This window comes from Bos grunniens, chromosome 5 (assembly GCF_055505025.1).
Source record: "Bos grunniens cultivar Pamir isolate PY7600 chromosome 5, Bosgru_T2T1.0, whole genome shotgun sequence".
NCBI classification, from domain to species: domain Eukaryota; kingdom Metazoa; phylum Chordata; class Mammalia; order Artiodactyla; family Bovidae; genus Bos; species Bos grunniens.
In genome coordinates this window covers 45935991-45956961 of record NC_141169.1, presented here as the reverse complement: position 1 = coordinate 45956961, position 20971 = coordinate 45935991, and the positions used below count along the sequence as shown (strand labels likewise).

General features: G+C 38.8%; 1 protein-coding gene across 4 annotated transcripts in view; it reads left to right on the top strand.

Moving 5' to 3' along the window:
- The first annotated feature begins 233 nt into the window (after nt 1-233).
- Nucleotides 234-20971, top strand: part of RAP1B (RAP1B, member of RAS oncogene family) — a 44289-nt gene continuing 23551 nt past the window's right edge. For 2 of the 4 annotated variants that reach the window (XM_086400087.1, XM_086400089.1), the window contains exon 1: nt 234-377. The gene's annotated coding sequence lies outside the window, so the exon portion shown is untranslated. Of the gene's footprint in view, nt 387-503; nt 1414-20971 lie in introns of those variants that run through there. The other 2 variants (XM_086400088.1, XM_086400091.1) reach the window with 2 other exon arrangements.

Below are 20971 nucleotides of genomic sequence, written 5' to 3'. Positions count from 1 at the left end.
CAGAAGTCAAGGCGAGATCGAAGGGGCTAGGTGGAGGAGGAAGAGAAACACCGCGGAGGAAACGCTGCGAAAGAGGCCCGGCATCGGCACAAGTGGCCCCGCCCCTCGACTCTCTCGCCCCGCCCTTCGGTGCCGCCCCTTCCCGGGCCGCGCACCCGCGCGCCCCGCCCGCGGACGGAAGCGAGAGCGAGGCTGAACGCCTGACGTCAAGGCGACACCGCCAAACCTCGCCCAGAGTCAGGCGTGTAAACCAGCCGGAGCGGCGGCGGCGGCGGCAGCAGCAGGGGTGGCGGCAGGACCGCCGTGGCGCCGGGAGCAGCGACTCGGAGGGAGCGTGAGGCGACGCTGGCTGCGGGCACCCGGTGACAGCGCGAGAGGTTCGCAGAGTGCGTGCGTGGCCACTGAGGGAGCGGCTGCGGCGGCCGCGCGGGGCGGGGGCCGGGCGCCTGCTGAGGGGAGCTGATGGGGTGCGGCGCGGGCCGGGCGGGGCGCGCGCGACGGTCAGGGGGCCAGGGCGGCGGCGGCGACGGCTGCCTCGCAGCGCGGCAGGTGGTGCTGGAGCTCGGCGCCGGTGCGGCGAGTGCGCTGCCTCCCAGGCCAGCGGGGACGAGCCGCCGCCGCGGGGGAACAGCGCGCTTTGCGGAAGGGGTCAAATGTCTGAAATATGGCGGAGGAAGTGAGAGCCCGAGGACCCCCCCCACCCGCCTGCTCTTTTCTGGCCGCGGCCGCCGCTGCTTCTCAGCTGCCCGCCGTCCCTCGCCGGAAGACTCATCTCCCCGCCCCGGAGCCCCCTTGCCGGCCGCCTCGGTTCCTTCCCGGGTGTGAGTGGAAGTTAGAACGGAAACCAGAAAGTTGTCTTTTGCGGAGACTCAGCTTCCCCTAGTCCCGAGCAGGGGCGGAGAGCTTTCGGGGGAAACCACTCCCCGGCGCCTTGCGGGCTCGAGCCTGACAGGGGAAAAGTTTGCCTGAAACCGGGCTGGTTTGCTCCATTTGTTGCGGGAAGTGGCAGGAGGAAGGCAGCGGAGGGAGCCCCACCTAATCTGGCAGCAGCCACCGCGAAGAGAAAAACTGTTAAAGGGGCCTTTCCCATCGTCAACAAGAGGAAATCTCTTTCTCTTAGAGAGGGAAAGAAAATCCAGGAAGTTTGTCCTCTTCTCTTTTTCGGACATCTCGGTCCGAAATCCGAGATGTCCTAACACTGACTGTCAGCACCATGAATATTATTTAAAACTACCCCCATTGAATCTAGCCATCCTAGTTTTTCTTCTGAAAACACCGATAGCTTTTGGAGAAAAGACTGTCCTTGCTGAGTTTTGTCCAAAGCTGACGATTTGCTTGCTCCCTCTTACTAGTTTAGAACATTTTTGCCCTGCAGCTCTTGTTCGGAGTGAAGATGAGCAGTTGTGTGTTACGGTAATGGGAAATCACGTTTTAACGGGGTAGAAAGTTGACACTGAATGAAGATTGTGATTTTAATATTTTAAAATTCAAGCTGATTGGGTTTTTGTTTTGCTAGTAGCATAGCATCTACTATATAAACATCTAAAATATAATTTATATTTCTTATAAAACTTAAAGGTTTCAACTCGAAAATTCATTTTTTTATCCTCTTATTTTGTAATTAGAGTGCTGTTTGGACTTGCTCAACAAAATTTTAGCAAGAGATAACATGAAAAGGGGAGACGTTCATTTAACTTAAAGCTGGTATCACTCGTGAAAGCTGAACCTTGAATAGTATTTGAGTCATAATGTAGTCATGGGACTTTTTAAGGGCCGGAAAGGGCTATTTAGATCATCCACTCCCACCCTCTGAATTTACGGTGGAGGAAACTGAGGCCTAGAAAAGATAAGATAACTAGTCAGTGGTCCTGCTGACTTGAAGGACAGTAAATGGCAACCCACTCCAGTGTTCTTGCCTGGAGAATCCCAGGGACGGCGGAGCCTGGTGGGCTGCTGTCTATGGGGTCGCATAGAGTCCGACATGACTGAAGCGACTTAGCAGCAGCAGCAGCAGTCTATCCATAGTAGGGAAGCTGGAGGAAAAAATACGAAGTTTTTATGGTGAATTATTACATTTTGTAGAGGATAGACGTCCCATCATACTCCAAAAATACAAGTACCTTAGTCAGTGTAGAAGAACCCTTTGGGTAGTTTCATTACCAGGTTTTAAGAGAGGAAGTTGATATTCAGAATGATTAAATAACTTTAAGGACACAGAGCCGTGAATGATAGTCTTATTTGAGCCCATCCGTACTTTTGGTCTCTGCATTATTGTGAAGGTGGTTTCACTTGCATTTTCTTTTTGTCATTCATAATAAATTGTGAGACTCCCTTATCTGAAGAAGCCAGAAAGTAAATCTTTGAAACACCTGTATCCAGTTTGGTTTTAATGTGCCAGGTATGGGAATACAACTGAAGAACCCAATAATAAACTGAGTTAATTTTAAAATGTGGTATGGGTTCATGACACTGTTGTTCCTTCTGCCCCCTAACACCCACCCTCCCCCACCCTATGAAAATCGTCTCTTCTATGACAAGTATCGCTTCCTGCAGTCTGTTATTTTACCTGTTTTTTGTTATCCCACTAAATTATAAACTCCATGTATTGTTTGTATGCCCTGAAACACAGGCATAGTATCTTAACATAGAGACAATACTGGTTTGTTAAATGTAAGTACCATGAGGGTAGGAACTTGATCCATTTTATTCTCTACTGTATCTTCATTCCTAGAACCTTGCCTATGCATGCAGTATTTAGCATTTATATTTGGTATTAACTAATGAATATTTAAAAGAGATGATATTTGAAGAGATCTTTGTATTCCTTCAAAAAGAAACTTTTCCACATTGGCTTTGGAGCCATTTTAACTTTACAGATTGATTTTTATCCTCAAAGCAATCTTGTACTGTGGCGTTTCAGTATTTCCTCTTAGCTGTATAAAGTGAAAGAGTCCCCATGGTAAGGAGCCACCATGTAAGGAGGGTGTTATCAAGTGTGTCCTCTGATATAATTCAATATTGGTAGAAGGCTGCTGGGGAGATTGATAACATAGCAACTAATTATACATGTTGTTTTAAATATAAAGTCTAAGCTTTGGATGAGAAATTATCCATGTTCAATTTTCTTTGACTTTTGTTGTAGGTATTTGATCAGTGTTTATTAAGGCAGTGAAATTAAATAGGGAATGGATCTCATACAAATAGAATTTGGTTAATTTTTCAAAGGTGTCATTTATTTTTCTTCCAAAAGTGTAAGTAGACAGTTTTATTATTGAATATCAGGATCTTATTGGTATGCATGTATCATTTTCCCAAAGACTTAATGTGTTTTTGGGTTGCTGCTGCTGCTGCTAAGTCGCTTCAGTCCTGTCCGACTCTGTGCAACCCCATAGACCAGGCTCCCCCGTCCCTGGGATTCTCCAGGCAAGAACACTGGAGTGGGTTGCCAGTTCCTTCATGTTTTGGGGTTATGTATTGGTAAAGAGGGAGTGGTTATTGATCTGTAGTGTTTAGATTTGACTGACACGGGGAGTAGTTTAGTATTTATGAACTGAATAGTCAAAAGCTGTCTTCTATTATGGCAATGATGTCACATGTTCAGTCTATAGAAAATCTTGATAAAGATTGGTTATAAACTTTGTAAGACCATATAAGGTTGTAACTAAATTTATGCCTTGATTTTTTTTTCTTCTCCTATCATTTTTGAAGACTCTTAATTTACCCTTTTCAAATTGGATTTCTTTTAGAAAAAGTTAAGAAACATATTTTGGCTTATGTAATGATTCATTGTAATATTAGACATCTGCAAATGACTTGCCCTTGTGCTGAGAAGCTAATGTTTTTCAGTGTTCTTAAAATATTTTGCAGTAGTACTAAAAGGTACTAATTATTACCTTTTGAGAACTTAAAAGTCATGAAAAGACTTTCAAGTCATTTATTAGTCCTTTGGAAATTTTATGAATACAATGGAAGCAGTAGGTACAAGGAATAGAATGAATTTATCTATTTGCAGTAAAGACTGGCTTGCTGTTTAATCTCGTAGTTTGTTTGAACCTATTTGGTCACTGGATTCTAAGACCAATCCTTTTAATCTTATATTTTATGTTTTATAGAAGAAAAGTTACCAGGAACTTTTTGCTGCCTTAAAAAAATTAAAATCACTTTTTAAAGTAGATCACTAACAAAAAGAAATATCAGTTCTCCATACTTCCTAATACTAGTGTGTTTATTACTGATATTAGTCAAATAAAGGCTACATAGCAACTGATTATTATTTCAGTAATGTCTTAAAAAAATTTTCATTGTATCAATAATGGATCAACATATTCAAACTTTTTTAAAGGAGCCAGCCTTAAAACTTATAAAAGAAGAAATGACAATTTGAGGAAATGTACCAGGGTTTTAAATAATATTTAAATTACTTATCAAAAGAAAAAATACTGGGGGAATTCCCTGGTGGTCCAGCGCTTAGAACTCCACACTTCAACTGCACAGGGCCTGGGTTCAATCCCTGGTCAGGAAACTAAGATCCCACAAGATACCCTGAGGCCAAAAAAAGAAAAAGGATGTATATTTGCCACATGAACTGAAGAATTTCCATCTGGAATTTACTATGTAGAACAATATTCTGGGATATTACTAAGTCTAAAATTGTATATGATGTGCTCAAGTACTAGAAATATGTTCACATTTAAATTAAGAATCTTAGTCTATTAAGAACTTACAGAATAATTATCTAGTGTTCTGATTTTGGATTTTATATTGGACTGGTTCCTAATGCTTAACATTTGTGCTTTTACTATTTTGTAATTTTGTAGTTGAGCGTGCACTAGGTGGTCTTGTCCAGTGGTGGATGGTGAGAGGTTTTAACTTGTACAGGTAGACTTAAAGATATTAAAGGAAGAGAGCATCCATTTAAAGCAGTTACACATAATTTTGACCACTACTGATTTCTTGAAATCATCACTTTTACTACATGATAGAGCTGCTTCTTGAGTTTTTCAGTAGTTGCTTTGAGTATTTATTTCAGTAAATCTGTACTTTTAATAAAATAGTTTTCTCTCCTGTATTTAAAACTTAGCATTTTGCTAAGTAACTTTATTTTGAAAGTATACAGTGGACTAATTGCTCTATTGGTGGATCACTTCTACCTGTTGCTTTCCTCTTCTTTGCCTTCTGGGAAAGAAACAAAGATGAAAGAAAATCTGTTTTGTCCATGTAATAGCAGTTTTTGGCAAAAGCTTCTAAAGAGGAAATGGAAAATGTTACTCAAAATTCTAATTATCTGTGTTTTCTATAATTTTTCCTTATTAGAATATATTTTTCAAGTCACTGTGTTCTAAAAAAAAATGGAGTTTCTAAAAGTTCTTAGATACTGGGAATAAGGACTATAAATAAAAGCTCTTTTTGTTTAATTAATAGTATGTTGGTGTCAAAGTGGTGTGCATATTGCATCCAGCTTTCACCTTGGGTTTTAAGGTTGTAGTGAGACTACATTATGCTAGCATAGTTAGGTCTGCTGCTTCTAAGATTTGTAGTTAAGCTCTTCAGTATCTATAGCAAAACTGAGGAATCCCTCAGGAATCTTGAATTCTGTACTGCACAGATAATAACAGAGGATGGTAATACGGTATATAAACATGTGCATTTATTATTGTGCTGCTCTTGAAATTGTTGAACTTGAGATATTACACAAAAGTGCTTTGAATACAGATAAGTATAATGAAGAAAATTAGTACCACTTGTAATTTTTACCAGTGCAGTGAATTTTAAGGCAAAATTTGTACTTCTTTTCTGAAGTTTTCCTAACCTCTTTGCTTCCTTGGTGGGAAAGATGGCATATACTACTTAGAGATGTTGAGGATTCAGTGCAGTATTATTCATAAATGTTTATAAAATACACTAACGGGTAGTATTTTTTGTTCTTTATGATAAAACTTCTCTTCACCTTTAGCATTGCTGGTGCCAAGTAAAGTTGATTAAGTTACTTAATTTTTAAGATTCCTACTAAGATGTGAATGAGAACTAAGGAAGAAAATTGTGATTGTGAACAAATAAATTCTCTAGCTCAGTGGTTTTCAAAGAATGGTCGAAGGAATCCTGAGGATTGCCTTGACATTTGCAGGGAATCTACAAGTAGAAAACTTTTTACAGTAATACTGAGATGTCTTTTGCGTTTTCACTGTATTGATAGCTGTACCAGAGCACAAAAGCAAAAGTCAATAAAGCTTGACATCTTAAATCAGGTCAGAGTACCACACCATATTAGCAGTCATTGTCTGTATTCTTCACTGCCATATACCCACACTTTAAAAAAGAAAACCTAAACACACTTGATGAAGAAGTTTAAAAAAAAAAATCAAACGTCAACTTTATACACATTATTTTAGAGTACTATAACTAAATAGAAAGTATGCTTAAAATATTTTTCTTTTTTTTTTTCGGTCCTTACTGAAGTATAATGGTTGTCTCTATGGAAAGCATTTGTGTGATTATTTGAGTTGCAAGCTGAATCAGCCACTTTTTTAATGAACTCTGTTTTTACTTAAAAGAATGCTTGACAGACTGAAGAAGTGTTTCAGACTTGGGTATTACATTTTCCCTAAAGTGAACCTGTTGCTTTAAAAGGAAAAGATTGACAGTATTTATGAGCAGTGGTTAAAGTTCTAATTTTCCAGTGAAACTTAGAATTTTGTAAAATTTGTGTTAGTAAGCAACTGTGCTCCTCACAGCTTCTTAATATCTTAAAAAAGTTTTCTGATGATATTGGTGATGTTAATGAACATGGTTTTTAAAATACTATGTAATAAAATACGTCAGTATTTGAAGATCAACATGATTCTATAAGCAAGTATTTTCCAAGTCACCAGTGCTTGAAAATCATGTGGGGATAAGAAATCCTTCCAAAGTTCTAGCTAGACCACTGAGTCGTAATGTAATAGAGAACACAAGGTTTCTTGATAAGGTTTATTGATTTATTGATACATTCCAGTATATTGCAGCTAATAGAGGTTGGTATAGCATCAAAAGAGAATATCAACATTTATTTGAAAGGCTGTTAAGATATTCCCATCTGTTCATCTGGTTATTACTTTTTTGTGTATATTACTTATTTTTCTGTGCTTTACAATATATTGAACAAATTTTTGTTGCGGGGGAAGAGAAGAATAGGAACCATAGATGAACACTGTGAGGCAAGTTTAGTTTCTTGGCAGTTTTTTTGTTCGTTTGTTTTTTCCTGTTGAACAGTCTATTCAACATTTGGGGGGTGGGGGTGGGCCACATCTCACTGCTTGCAGAGTTTTAGTTCCCTGGCCGGGCATTGAACTGCCAGGTTTCCTGGCAGTGAAAGCACCGAGTCCTAACTACTGGACCAACAGGGAATTCCTCCCATTCAATTTTTGATCACAGTAATAGATTATGTAATTTTTTAAGCCACTTTCTGGTTTTAATACTTGTTTTGTACATCTGATGATTTAACCATAGATAGGTTGCATATGCTGTATTCAGGTTTTCACATAACCTTGAATATATTTTTAATAGTTGTCTTTCACAATTTTAGGATATGTAGTAGCTTTCATCTGGTAATTCAGACAATAAATAAATAAATAAATAATCAATGTGGGAGACCTGGGTTTGACCCCTGGGTTGGAATGATCCCCTGAAGGAGGTATGGCCATCCACTCCAGTATTCTTGCCTGGAGAATCCCCAGAACAGAGGAGACTGGTGGGCTACAGTCCATGGAGTCAGAAAGAGTCGGACATGACTGAGCGACTGAGCAGAGCACAGTAGCTTTCATACAGTGAAGCTATGGATTTTTTCCCCTTTCGAGGTTAATGTCTCCTTGACCTGAGAATTTGACATGATAGTTCTCCAAAACAAATTATTTTTTTACCTTCTAGAAGAAAGTTGTTTCTTTTTTATGTTTGTTTAATAACAAACCTCATTAAACAACCATTTTTATAAAAGTCGTGTCTTAGGGTTATTCCAAATTTTAAAGGATTTTTAAGCTAACCTGCATGCAGTTCAAGTAATTTCAGATTATGAAAGAAGTAAGATACATAAATTATAGTCTGTAGTGTACCTAGTTTCTTGGAAATTTAGTGCCAGTTATTTCCCTGGAAATAATGGGTACGTTCTGTGAGGAAACAGAGTATTGAGTCTGAACATCACTACTTGAAAGAACAGGGTTTGTATCAGAGAGGATACGACATGGTTTAGAAAAGTGTGAAAAGGTAATAACTTCAGGATAGTTTCAGGGATTAAGTATTTAGAATTCCTGCTTCCATGAGCTAATCCTGCAGTAAGGTAGGGGAGTTTAATAGGAAGCTTTAGTGCTCCCTATATTAAATAATTAACTGGTCAGCCATTCTGGCTGTTCTGAATTAGAGAACGTACTGTGATCATATTTTATGTCCTGGACATGCAAACTAGTTACAAAGTTGCCACTTGCTATTGCTTATATAGTTTTATTTGCTAGCTAAAAAAATATTTGAAATTCCCTCTCTTTTAGGATTTTTTATACTTAAGCTTTTTTTTTTTTTGAGAGCTCTGTCTCGTATTTGGTCATCCTTCAACAAAGAAAGGGCTTCTCTCATAGTTCAGTTGGTAAATCATCTGCCTGCAATGCGGAGACCTGGGTTCGATTCCTGGGTCGGGAAGATCCCCTGGAGAAGGAAATGGCAACCCACTCCAGTATTCTTGCCTGGAGAATCCCATGGACAGAGGAGCCTGACAGGCTACAGTCCATGGGATCGCAAGAGTCGGACACGACTTGGCGACTAAACCACCACCACCACCAACAACAAAGAAAAGATTAGATTTGCAAGCTTTTAAATACAGAAGAGCATTTATAACACTTTGCTATTGTTTACATGAAAGTAATGATGGTAATGGGAGAAGGCAATGGCACCCCACTCCAGTACTCTTGCCTGGAAAATCCCATGGATGGAGGAGCCTGGTAGGCTGCAGTCCATGGGGTTGCACAGAGTCGGACACGACTGAAGCGACTTAGTAGTAGTAGTAGTAGTAGTAGTAGTAGTAATGATGGTAATAATAGGCAAGGAAGAGGTGAAAGGGCAGGAAGTAGAACAAAAAGAAAGAGAATGGTGATTAAGAAGTTCTTTTTCTAAGGAGCAGGGCTGCTATTGAGCAAAAGTGGTAAACTCCACTATGAAAAGCACTATGGTGCTTTAGTGACTGATATATCTTGTCCACCAGCGGGTCCTCTGTAGAGGATAAATCAATATTATCTATCAGTTAGAAATTATGGTTTTAGAGTAAAAGTTTGATCACTATGTGTATGAGGTGAGAGTACTTTGCTGTTTTTACTCTGTTTGTCCCCCCTCCTTCCCCTGCTGTGTCCAAAGTCTATTTTCTGTCTGTGTCTCTATTCCTGTCCTGCAAATAGGTTCATCAGTACCACATTTCTAGATTCCGTATCTATGCGTTCATATACGGCATTAGTTTTTCTCTTTCTGACTGCCTTCACTCTGTATAACAGGCTCTAGGTTCATTCACCTCACCAGAGCTGACTCAAATGCATTCCCTTTTACGGCTGAGTAATATTCCATTGTGTATATGGACCACAACTTCTTTATCTGTTCATCTGTCAGTGGACATCTAGGTTGCTTCCATATCCTAGCTATTATAAATAGTGCTGCAGTGAACATTGGGGTACATGTGTCTTTTTCAGTTATGGTTTTCTTAGGGTATATGCCCAGTATATGGGGTTGTTGGGTCATTTGGTAATTTTATTCCTAGTTTTTTAAGGAATCTCCATATTGTTCTCCATAGTGGCTGTATCAATTTACATTTCCACTAACTGTGCAATAGGGTTCCCTTTTCTCCACACCCTCTCCAACATTTATTGTTTGTAGATTTTTGATGATGGCTAGTCTGACAAATTGTATAATTTTAGTTGAGAGAATACAGTGTTCAATGGCTTGTTATCAATTCCCATCATAGGCTATTTCTTACACTGAATTTTTTTTAAGTGTTACATTTATTTCCAGCTATAATCCCTCATTATTTAGGGCATCTGTCTCTTGAGGACTCATTCATCTGACTGCTGTAATTGAGAGCTAGTTGATCTCAGTTACTGTATGTTATGATTAAATTGCGTTATTATGCACAAAAGATTCTTAGCAAAGACATGAAAATTTAATAATCACAAAATGTAAATGGAAGTTCCAAATAGTACCCAAATGAGTGATATAGATGAGTGCTTATAGAATTAAAGGAAGAAGTGAAAACTCTTAGACTTTAGTAGTCCAAGATGACCTTGAAAATGAGGTGAGAGTGTACATGATATTGAAGGGGTAAGTTTTAGACTAACAGTGAACTCCAGGTAGACAGCACAGAAATTAGAAAGGTGAAAAGTTGTTCAAGAGTATTTTGCTGTAGTAGATGTTTATGAAATGGATTATAGGTCCGTAATACTTTACCTATAACCCTTGGTGCCAGGTAATTAGGAATTCAGAACTTTGGGGAAAGATTTGTTTTGAATTTTAGTAAGAGTAATCAAGCACTTAATATTTCTAAAGTGAAGCATGAATAATTACAGTAAATGGGATAAACAAAAACTGTAAATAGCTTCACATCAGTGCTTAGGTGAAATCTGGCTGTATAAAAATGTTATATTAGGTCAGGTTTTGCCACTAAATTAAACTTCAGGTTTCAGAGATTTTCTGATTTCAGATTTTCTGAGAAATGGGTCTTAAATAGTTGGAAAGACTTTCTTCTTTATTACTTTGTGTCTTTGGTGAGGACATCAGGGTCTGAAAATGTTACTTTGAAGCAGTTAGTATAGAAACAGTCTCTGCCAAGGAGTTCATTTTGACACAGACTTAGGGTGGAAGGCACTGCTGAGGGTGTTAAGTCTTTAAAGGTATAGGAGAACCACCTAATTTGAGTCCAGTTAAATGTTTGAAAGTAGTAGAGGTTCATGAGTGTATATTAGTGCCTGGAAAGGAGTAGTGTTTTTTTTTTTTTTTTTAATGCTTGAGAGCTCATATTTTAGCTAAGGTTTCGTCTTTGATTTTGAAAGTCTTATACCCTGCAGTTTGTCTCCCAATTGATAGGTTTCTAAGAATTATATAATACATTTAATTGTGAGCTGAGAGCACAAGAGAAAATTAGAATAGGCATATGGTAGGACTAACATAATCTCTATTGTAACATCCTTGGTGGAATTACTTGGTATTGACAAGGGAAGAATTTTAAAAATCTGAAGATCCTTCTTTGAAACTCAGGATTGATCATAAGTACCTGCCCACTTTTTGTGTTTTCCACATATGCTCACCTCATTCTAGCAGCCTAATTACCTCTAACTTCAGTCCTCATTGCCTTTATCCATTCATTTGGTGTATGTTAATGTCCAAGAATGCAAACGTGTGTGCTATTTTTAGATATTGACTTGTATCCATAATTGCCAAGGCAGGCATGTTTCAAAGCTACTTTATTTTAAAAAGTGCTTATTGACCTAATAATTATACTCATAAGTGGAATAATGTATGACAAAGCCAAATGTAAGCATTGTTTATGGCTTCCAAAGTGTGGTATGCCTTTTATTTTTCTAAGTGGTCTTTATTTTACTGGGTACTAAGTGCATCTGTAAATAAACTGAGGAGGCTAGAGTGTAACAGGAAGAACTATTAAATTAGACAGCTAGCTACATAAACCAGTGTGGGCATTAAATAACATAAACTGTTGCTTAGATTAAGGTAATAACATTATTAGAGAAAACTATGTTAAGTACTTGTGTTTCCACTATCTTTTGTTAGTTGGTTAATTTTTCTCTTCTGAACTTGTGGCACATTTATTAGGAAATTTTCCATTAGGAGTGCCCTGCTCTTGAAATTTCACTTAGAATATAATGCAAATTATATAAACCCACAGTCTAAAATTATGGCATTCTTATTATGGTTTCAAATGCATTTGGGGACAGTCATATTAAGCTTTGTCATTAAAATCTCAGGAAGGGAACACTAAAATGAAATAAAAATTTGTGTAGTCATTTGTTCCTTTTCTCGTAGAAGACTAATTCGGTTTATTTCTGAATTCAGCCTTATATTGAAACAGACTGTAAAGTTCTATTTAAAAAGTGTTCCCCCATCCTTGTGGAGGGTAGTGTATTATAAAATCTGAATATCTGTTAAATGTTTGTGACATTTTTCCACTCATAGAAATGAATGTGATTTGTTCGGGAATCCTTACCCTTAACTTGAATTCTAATCTATCTGCTGGTAGTAAAGAGCTTCACTTCTGATTTCTTGAGATGCATGAAAACAAATACTTTTCCTAACTAATAAGGATATCTTTGTAATTGATATAATCATTTCATTCTGCAACCTGTTCAGCAAACAGTATTGAGCACCTTTGGTATAAGTGTTAAATTCTGGACTCACAAATTCAGGAGGCTTGGAGAAATGTGGCTTCACTAGGAACATAGTAAAATATCTGGTTAACCTTCTTACTCCCCCAAATAGTCATCCCTTTGGAGTGGTGGTGTCTCTTCTTTTGTGTGATGTGTGGAAGCTAAGCTGTTAAGAATGGATTATTTGAATGACTAAGGATTGTTTAAAATATTCTGGAGGCCTCGGGAACACAAAGACCTTTCTGTACTAAATTGGGAACACTTAATTGGAAGCAAAAAAAGGGGATATAGGTCTTAGGATCTTGAGGAAAGGAGGTTTTATCAGTACTTTAAAAACACACATATCTAATTCCTATGATATTGAGAGATGTTACTGATAACCACTGGTCTAATATCACTTAATTCTCCTAGACTTTGGGGGCTTTAAGATATAAATTTGATCTGACCTTGAGACATCCCGTCCAACCATTCCCATGGGTGCCTTGCCGCTTAAATATCGAATGCATGGTTCTTTACTTCCTAGCCTGCCAGGGTATGGCTAATACCCCGGCCAGGCTGCATCTAACAGAAACATCATATCTGACTATAAGTGTCGTATATGAACAGACAGATGTGGGTGTTCACATTTATCTTTAGAGAGACTCAGTGTCTGAAAACACGCAGACCTAAATGAGTCTTGGTGGATAATCTGAAAATGCCAAGTACTAGCTTTTGCAGACTCCCTTGGTAGCTGGGGCACAAGTACTTGACATAGGCCCAAGAAACAAAGAACTTTTTAAAATAATCTGAAAGAAAACTTTGCAGAGTCCTAGTGGCATGAATACTTTTAATGTTAGGCTGTTTATTATATTAACTACTTCCATAATCAAAGTGAGAAGATTTAATAAATCAAATTTAGCTTCACATGTAAAGAATATACTTTAACCAAGACACCCTTTCCTGTTTTATCTGTGAAACATGATGGAGTTTTGGGATATGTTGGAGTCTTACCTTAAGTTCTCCTAATAATACTTTTTTCATCCTCACAAATAAACACTCGAATCTGTGGACCAAGTGAATAAGGTGCCTCTTGAATGTTGTGAAATAGAGCAACATCAACCATGCCAGAACCAAAATTGTTGTTTGTGAGACAGTCCTAAGCGTTCACGTGGACCATTCTTTATTCCTTTTGGGGTTTTCTGTTGAGGTTTTTGCATATTATTTTGCAGCTAGTTCATCTTTATGAAACTATCAGACAACAATGCTAACTTTATAAAATATTCTACAGCAGAAGTTTTCAAAGGTTTTTTATTTACAATCCTGTTTCTGCTTTCCCTAAACCATAACAGACATTGATCATTGAGGACTGTACTCTTTTCCCTTTGTGTCCCGAATCATTAACAACTGTACTCCTGGTAGCCATTAATATTTTGAGTAGCTGTTTGAACTAAAGCCCTTTTGCAAAAAAAATAAAAAATCCCTTTTGCCACCAGTGAATTAATAGACAAGATCTATCCTTAACCTTAGCTCTTCCAGGACAGTATCAACAAACTTTCTGTAAAGGGCCAATTGGACCATATAGTCACAACCACTCAACTCTGCTGTTTTAGTATGAGTAACTGTAGACAGTACGCAATTGCATGGCTGTGTTCCAACAAAACATTATTTACCTAAGACAGACATGGTAAAATTTGGCCTGTGGGCTGGAGTTAGCCAACCTGTGCTCTAGGGCTGGAAACTGGTTTTGATTCATTCAACAAATAATTGCCTTTGTATTCCAGACACTGTGTTAAGTGTTGGTTATACGGCAATTAACATTATATGTAGATCTCTGGCCATGAGGTATTTAAGCCTTAACTGATTATTTTTTTAATGCTTTCTATGTGCTTAGTCACTCAGTCATATCCAACTCTTCTTGACCCCGCAGCTTGTAGCTCACCAGGCTGCTCTGTTCATGGGGATTCTCCAGGCAAGAATATTGGAGTGGGTGGCCATGCCCTCCTTCAGCAGAGCTTCCCAACCCAGGGATCAAACCCAGGTCTCTTGCATTGCAGGCAGATTCTTTACCATCTGAGCCACCAGGGAAGCCCTTTAATGCTTTAGGTATACTCAAAGCAGCTTGAGGAAAAATGTAAGAAATAAGTGTTAGTCTCTCAGTCATATCCGACTGTTTGCGACCCCATGAACTGTAGCCCTCCAGGCTTCTCTGTCTATGGGATTCTCTAAGCAAGAATACTGGAGTGGATTGCCATTCCCTTCTCCAGAGGAATCTTCCTGACCCAGGGATTGAACCCAGGTCTCCTGCATTGCAGGCAGATTCTTTACTGTTTGAGCTTCAGGAAAGTCCAAAAAATATGGCCTGCCCCATATATTTGCCTCATTTGTCAGTACAGATGAGATCTTAGGCAAGTACCCTAAAGTGCGGTGTTCTGTGGTAGTGTTACTAACAGTAATCTCAGGATGCTTTAGATACCAGATGGCGAGGTGTGAAAGTTAGCATCTTGTTATAAAAAGGAGGTGGGGGGCACCTAGGATGCCTGGGTCTAGTATCTGCTCTGTCTGAATGTAATAGCTGCTTCGTATTCATACGGTGTTGTGGGATAAAACTGAAATGACCAGTTGTTTTAACTGTCTTCTGTTAGTCTCCTGCAGTTTCTTTCCTCTATGCAGCATATTGCTTCTAACCTCTTCATTTTGATTTTCATCATATTTGTTAATAGATTTTATCTTACAAATCAATTCATGCATTTTAAAAGTAGGTCATATATTAATCATATTTAATAAAATGCTGAACTTTTCTATATGTATTATCCTGGTTTCTGTTAGAATTCCTTTTATTCATTTAAAAAGTACCTCATGTATTAACAACGCATATATATATATGGAATCTAGAAAAACAATACTGATGAGCCAATTTGCAGGGCAGCAGTCTAGACACAGACATAGAGAACAGACTCCCGGACCGTGGGGGCGGGAGGAGAGGGCGGAGCGCATGGAGAGAGCAGCATGGAGACATACACAACACTGCATGTAAACCAGATGGGGGACTCAGAGAACTCAAACCAGGGCTTTGTGACAACAGAGGGCTGGGATGGGGTGGGAGGTGAGAGGGAGCTTCAAGAGGGAGGGGATGTATGTATGGGACTTCCCTGGTGGCTTAGTGCTAAAGAAACTGCCTGCAATGCAGAAGATGCAGGAGACCTGGGTTCGATTGCTGGGTTGGGATGATCCCCTGGAGGAGGGCATGGCAACCCACTCCAGTATTCTTGCATGGAGAATCCCAGGGACAGAGGAGCCTGGCGGGCTACGGTCCATGGGGCCGCAAGGAGTTGGACACGACTGAAGTGACTGGGCGCACACACACGGCTGAATCACATTGAGGTATGGCAGACATCAACACCGTACTGTAAAGCGTAAAGCAACTATCCTTCAATTAAAAATTGATAGATTTTAAGAAGGGGAAGTGCCTTTAATTTTCTCCATATTGGTATAGTTTTCTTCAAAATATCCACTGTGGTTGATTACAAAATGAGTCAGATCTCTTGACCAGAACTCAGAGATCTTCATTTTATCTTAACTGTAGACTCTCTCGCTATTTTTACCGTCTTGTTCTTTTTTACCTTGAGGTCCACTCAGACCGTGCTTTCTCTTGTAGTCTAGTCATATTCCTACATTTTGCTGCCTTCTGTGCCTTTGCTTTCACTTTTCTCTGGTATGTTTTCCTTAACGCCTAAACTTTTAGTCATTTGCTATCTTCTTCATAAATCTGTTCCTGACCTTTTCCTCAATTTCCATAGTATTGTTGTGTTTCTCACAGTTTGCATGATTTTTGTCTCATCTTTCTTAAAAAATTGTAAGCTTCTTGAGAACAAGTATGTTTTGTTCATCTTTGTAACCCTCGTGATCATTTGCACTGAATACATATTCAGATACTAATTCGATGAAAACTGTGATTTCCTGCTTAAGCAAGGGACACTGTTCCTTCATGACAAATTCCTTGGATTTTTATCCAAATGAGAAAAGTCATGTCAAAATACATTGTAAATTGTAAAGGCTGTACAAATACTGTTTGGTACCATAAACACTCAAACTTGGCTCATACAAGTGCTGCTATGCACAGTTTGCTTTTTAATTTCCATGTTTTGTTTCAGAGAAAAAAATGATAGTGAAAAAAGATAAGCTTTGTAGTACGTTTGCAAGATTTTTTCTAAGCTTTCACAGTTTCACATGTTTAAAACTATGAAACATGAGAGGAAGAAAATTCCTATCAGTATGTGTTCCACCAAAGGTGACCCGCTACCTTGTTTTGCTTGGACTGGGAAGTTCCTGGGACACAAGACTTGGAATGCTAAAACCACGACTGTTGGTCACCCTACGTCCACTTTATGACGTAGCTGTCTTTTTTGCTTATAACTGTTTGTTGTTATTCAGTCGCTAAGTTGTGTCCAACTCTTTGCAACCCCATGGACTGTAGCCTGCCAGTCTCCTTCCATGGGATTTCCCAGACAAGGAGACTAGAGTGAGTTGCCGTTTCTTTCTCCAGGGGGCCTTCCTGACCCAGGGATCCAACCTGTGTCTCCTGCATTGTCAGGCAGGTTGTTTACCACTAAGCCTCCTCGAAAGCCCTATAACTGTTAGGACAGTTTAATAAATGCCTGGTAACTAGGTGATTGGCTTCAGAGGAGAGGAGTGTTGGGACACTTGGGCTTTTATTAAGTTTCTGAATATTACTTATTTTGGACAGACATTCTTTAATGTTCAAATAAAAATGCATTTGACTAATTATCTATTTGGAATATGTGTATTCCTTTATCAGAACGTAGTGGTACCTTTATCAGAACGTAGTGCTAAATTTTTTAACATCTGTCACATGATTAATGCTTTATTTAAATGTACTTTTTTATAAGATACAGCAAAATCCAAGGCAGCTTGAAATTTACCTCTTCAAGTGATTTAAGCTTGGACCATGGATTAACAGAGACTGTGTTTGTAAAGAAACATCTAGGGTAATGTGTGCATAGTCATTCCTGTGCAGGAATTAGCTTTTGTGTCTGTTCATGTTATGTAAATCAGAGTTTGGCTGAGAATATCTTTACTAGCAGGTGTATAACTTAAAGTGGCTACTAAAAATCCTTAGAAATTTTGTCAGCAGTTAAGCCATTGTGGGACAGAAACTATTCTGGGACATGCACTAAATAGTGTCCTTAATTTGAGGGCTAAAATAGGCTCTTTGGGGATAGTTTTTTTGGTTGTTATTCTTTTGTTATTTTTCTTGTTTTAAGAATGTGAATAGACTCCATTTGGTATTTTAGCTTTTTATGGTTCTTTTTGCCACCTTGTGAGACTTGAGGCTTATATCCTGGACCACATTGTTGTAGAAAAATTACTTGTTCCCTTAAAGCTAGTGTATCCAACATTAAGTCTTGTGTAGAAATGTAAAGAGGGATCTGGATGTTGAAAAAACGTGAGAAGACAAGAAAACAGGAACATTTACATTAAAGTTGAGAAGAGCTATATCCTTTTCACGTGAGAAAGAAATCTGCCCTTTTTTGCTTATAGTAGTTTTTATTGATTTTTAATAGATACATTTTATTTTTAGGCTAGACTTTCTTTTAAAAAATACGGAACAAACACTGGCAATAGTGTCACCATAGCAGTTGTATCTGTTCCTAGAGAAATCAGAAATAGGATGTAAGGTGCTTACTCTCCCATGTAAAAAGATAAAGAGGAAAAAGACAAAGTCGAAAGACACAGTGTAGGCAAATAATTTTTATATGTTATGGTTGGTTGTACAGTACAAGCTAGTCACTTGAGTGTTTTATACTGAGAAACTCATTAAGACTAGAAGGGTTTTTGGTTTTGTACAGCATTTTTTTCTGTTCCTATTTCTTTTTCTCATAAACAGGCAAAAGACTCCATCAGAGTTCATTTGATAAAGGTTGACAACTAAAATGATAAAACCTTAAAATTGAGATTTGTTGTTGTTAAGTCGCATCCGACTCTTTGTGACCCCATGGATTGCAGCACACCAGGCTTCCCTGTCCTTTACTGTTTGACAGAGTCCTTCCCTGTCTTGCAAACTCATGTCCTTTGAGTCAGTGATGCCTTCCAACCATCTCATTCTGTTGCCCCCTTCTCCTCCTGCCCTAGTCTTTCCCAGCATCAGGGTCTTTTCCAATGAGTTAGTTCTTTGCATCAGATGGCCAAATTATTAGAGCTTCAGCATCAGTCCTTCCAGTGAATATTCAGGGTTGATTTCCTTTAGGATTGACTAGTTTGATCTCCTTTAAGGGACTCTCAAGAGTCTTCTCCAGCATCACAGTTTGAAAGCATCAATTCTTCAGCACTTAGCCGCCTTTATGGTCCAAGTCTCATATCCATACATGACTACTGGAAAAACCATAGCTTTAACTGTATGGACCTTAGCTGGCAATGTGATGTCTCTGCTTTTTAGTATGCTGTCTAGGTTTGTCCTCCCAGGGAACAAGTATCTTTTAATTTCATGGCTGCAGTCACTCTCTGCTGTGACATTGGAGCCCAAGAAACTAAAGTCTCTCGCTGTTTGCATTTTTCACCATCTATTTGTCATGAAGTGATGGGACCAGATGCCATGATCTTGTTTTTTGAATGTTGAGTTCTAAGCCAGCTTTTTCACTCTCCTCTTTCACCTTCATCAAGAGGCTGTTTAGTTCCTCTATGTCCATTTGTTTGATCATGCTACATCTCATTTTCCTTTCCTCACCCATTCTAGTCTGTCCCCATGTTCTCTTGATTCTGACTTAGACATTTCCCAAGTATCCGTTCTCTTTATTCCTTCTATCACTGTCCTGACTTAAGTCGTGATCTTTTACCTGCACTAAACTATTTCCTAGAGTTCAGAAAACTAGTACTCTTCTTCTGTTTTCTTTTAAAACACACATGTTCATTTTCCAACTTGGCAACTCTTTTTTGTTTCTCAGTTTCTTACAGAATACAGGTCAGGAGTCCCCATCCTCTTTGACCTGCCACCCTTTCCCATGTACTCATGATGTAATGAATTCTCATGCTAATCTTTTTTTCCCAGAATGCCCTCATCTCCCCGTGAATCTGCCTATGGTCTGGATTAAATATCCATTTAGGGAAACCTTGCCTAGCCATATCCTTGGTGGTGGTTTAGTCTCTCAAGTCGTGACCGACTCTTATAACCCTATGGACTGTATTCCTCCAGGCTTCCCTGACTGTGGGATTTCCCAGGCAAGAAGACTGGAGTGGGTTGCCATCTGCTTTTCCAAGGATTGGAAGAAGTGGGGATCTTCCTAGCCCAGGAATTGAACTCAGGTCTCCTGCATTGCAAGTGGTCTCTCGCAGTGTGGAAGACGTGGGTTTGGTTCCTGGGACTGGAAGATACCCTGGAAAAGGGAATGGCTACCCACTCCAGTATTATTGCTTGGAGAATTCCTTGGACAAGGAGGTTCATGGGCTGCAGTCCATGGGGTCACAAAGTGTTGGACACGACTAAGCATGTCCTTCTAGGCAGTCAGTTCTCTTCTGTGTAGTAGTATTTTGTTCTATAAACTCTACTTGATTGTGAGCTAACACAGTACAAATGCTATAAACATTTTTAAAAGCTACTGAAATATAGCTGTCATATTTGTTTTTTCTCAAGTTTCTGGAATGCCCTGCCTCTTTATCTTTGCAATTAAGGCTAACATCTCTCATCTGGTCATGAACATTCAAGTGTGTAATAAATTAATGTTTTCCCTTCATATTTGCATCCTATATCCCACTTTTTCCACATGAGAAATAATGAGAGCCCTTATAAGGTAATGGACTGGAGAGAATGGAATTGATTTCAGAGACATCAAGGTAGAATGGATCAGACTTGGTAATGGGGTGAAAAAGAGAGACAAATGACAACTCCCTGGGGTGTACGGTTTCCTAGTATACTGTAGTGTGCTTTTGAAGCCTTTCAGGTGCTTCAGGTTTTAAGCGCTGTAGACAGCCTAGGTTAAAAAAATTTAAGTACCATTGTGTTAAGCATTTTGCGTGGAATTAGTTACTTTGTTTGAATTTTTTTTAGCTTAAAGAAGTACTATTTTTTCCCATTTTCAGATGAGGAAATGAGGCACAGAGAGATTAAATTACATGACCAAGATCATTTAGCTAATAATAGGTGTTAGAACCAGCATTCTAACCTGGGTGATCTAAAATCTGTGCTCTTTAACTGTTGTTATATTTTCCTATTTTACCTTTGGTTTTTTTCCAATTTAAAATATAGTTAACTAAGGCCTCTTAGTTATGTGTATGTATGGAATTCTAAGATATGTAGCAAATAATAAAGCCAGTGTCCACACTGCGTTGCCTAAATTCAGTTCGGCAAGCACAGCAAATCTTTGAGTCATTATGTATGCCTGTAGAATTTACAATTTACAGCTAGATCTGACAAGAGGTAAAAAGCTGACAGGTAATTTTTAGGACACGTCCGAGGACCTGGGGGACCAGGGGGGACACAAATCCAGCTGATAGAAACTAATAAGGTGATCTTGAGCCCCCATTAATTTATTCTTGCCTGCTTTTGAAACATTGTTGGGGTCTCCTTTTTTTGTGATTTTTTTTTTTTTTTTTTTTTGGTTCAC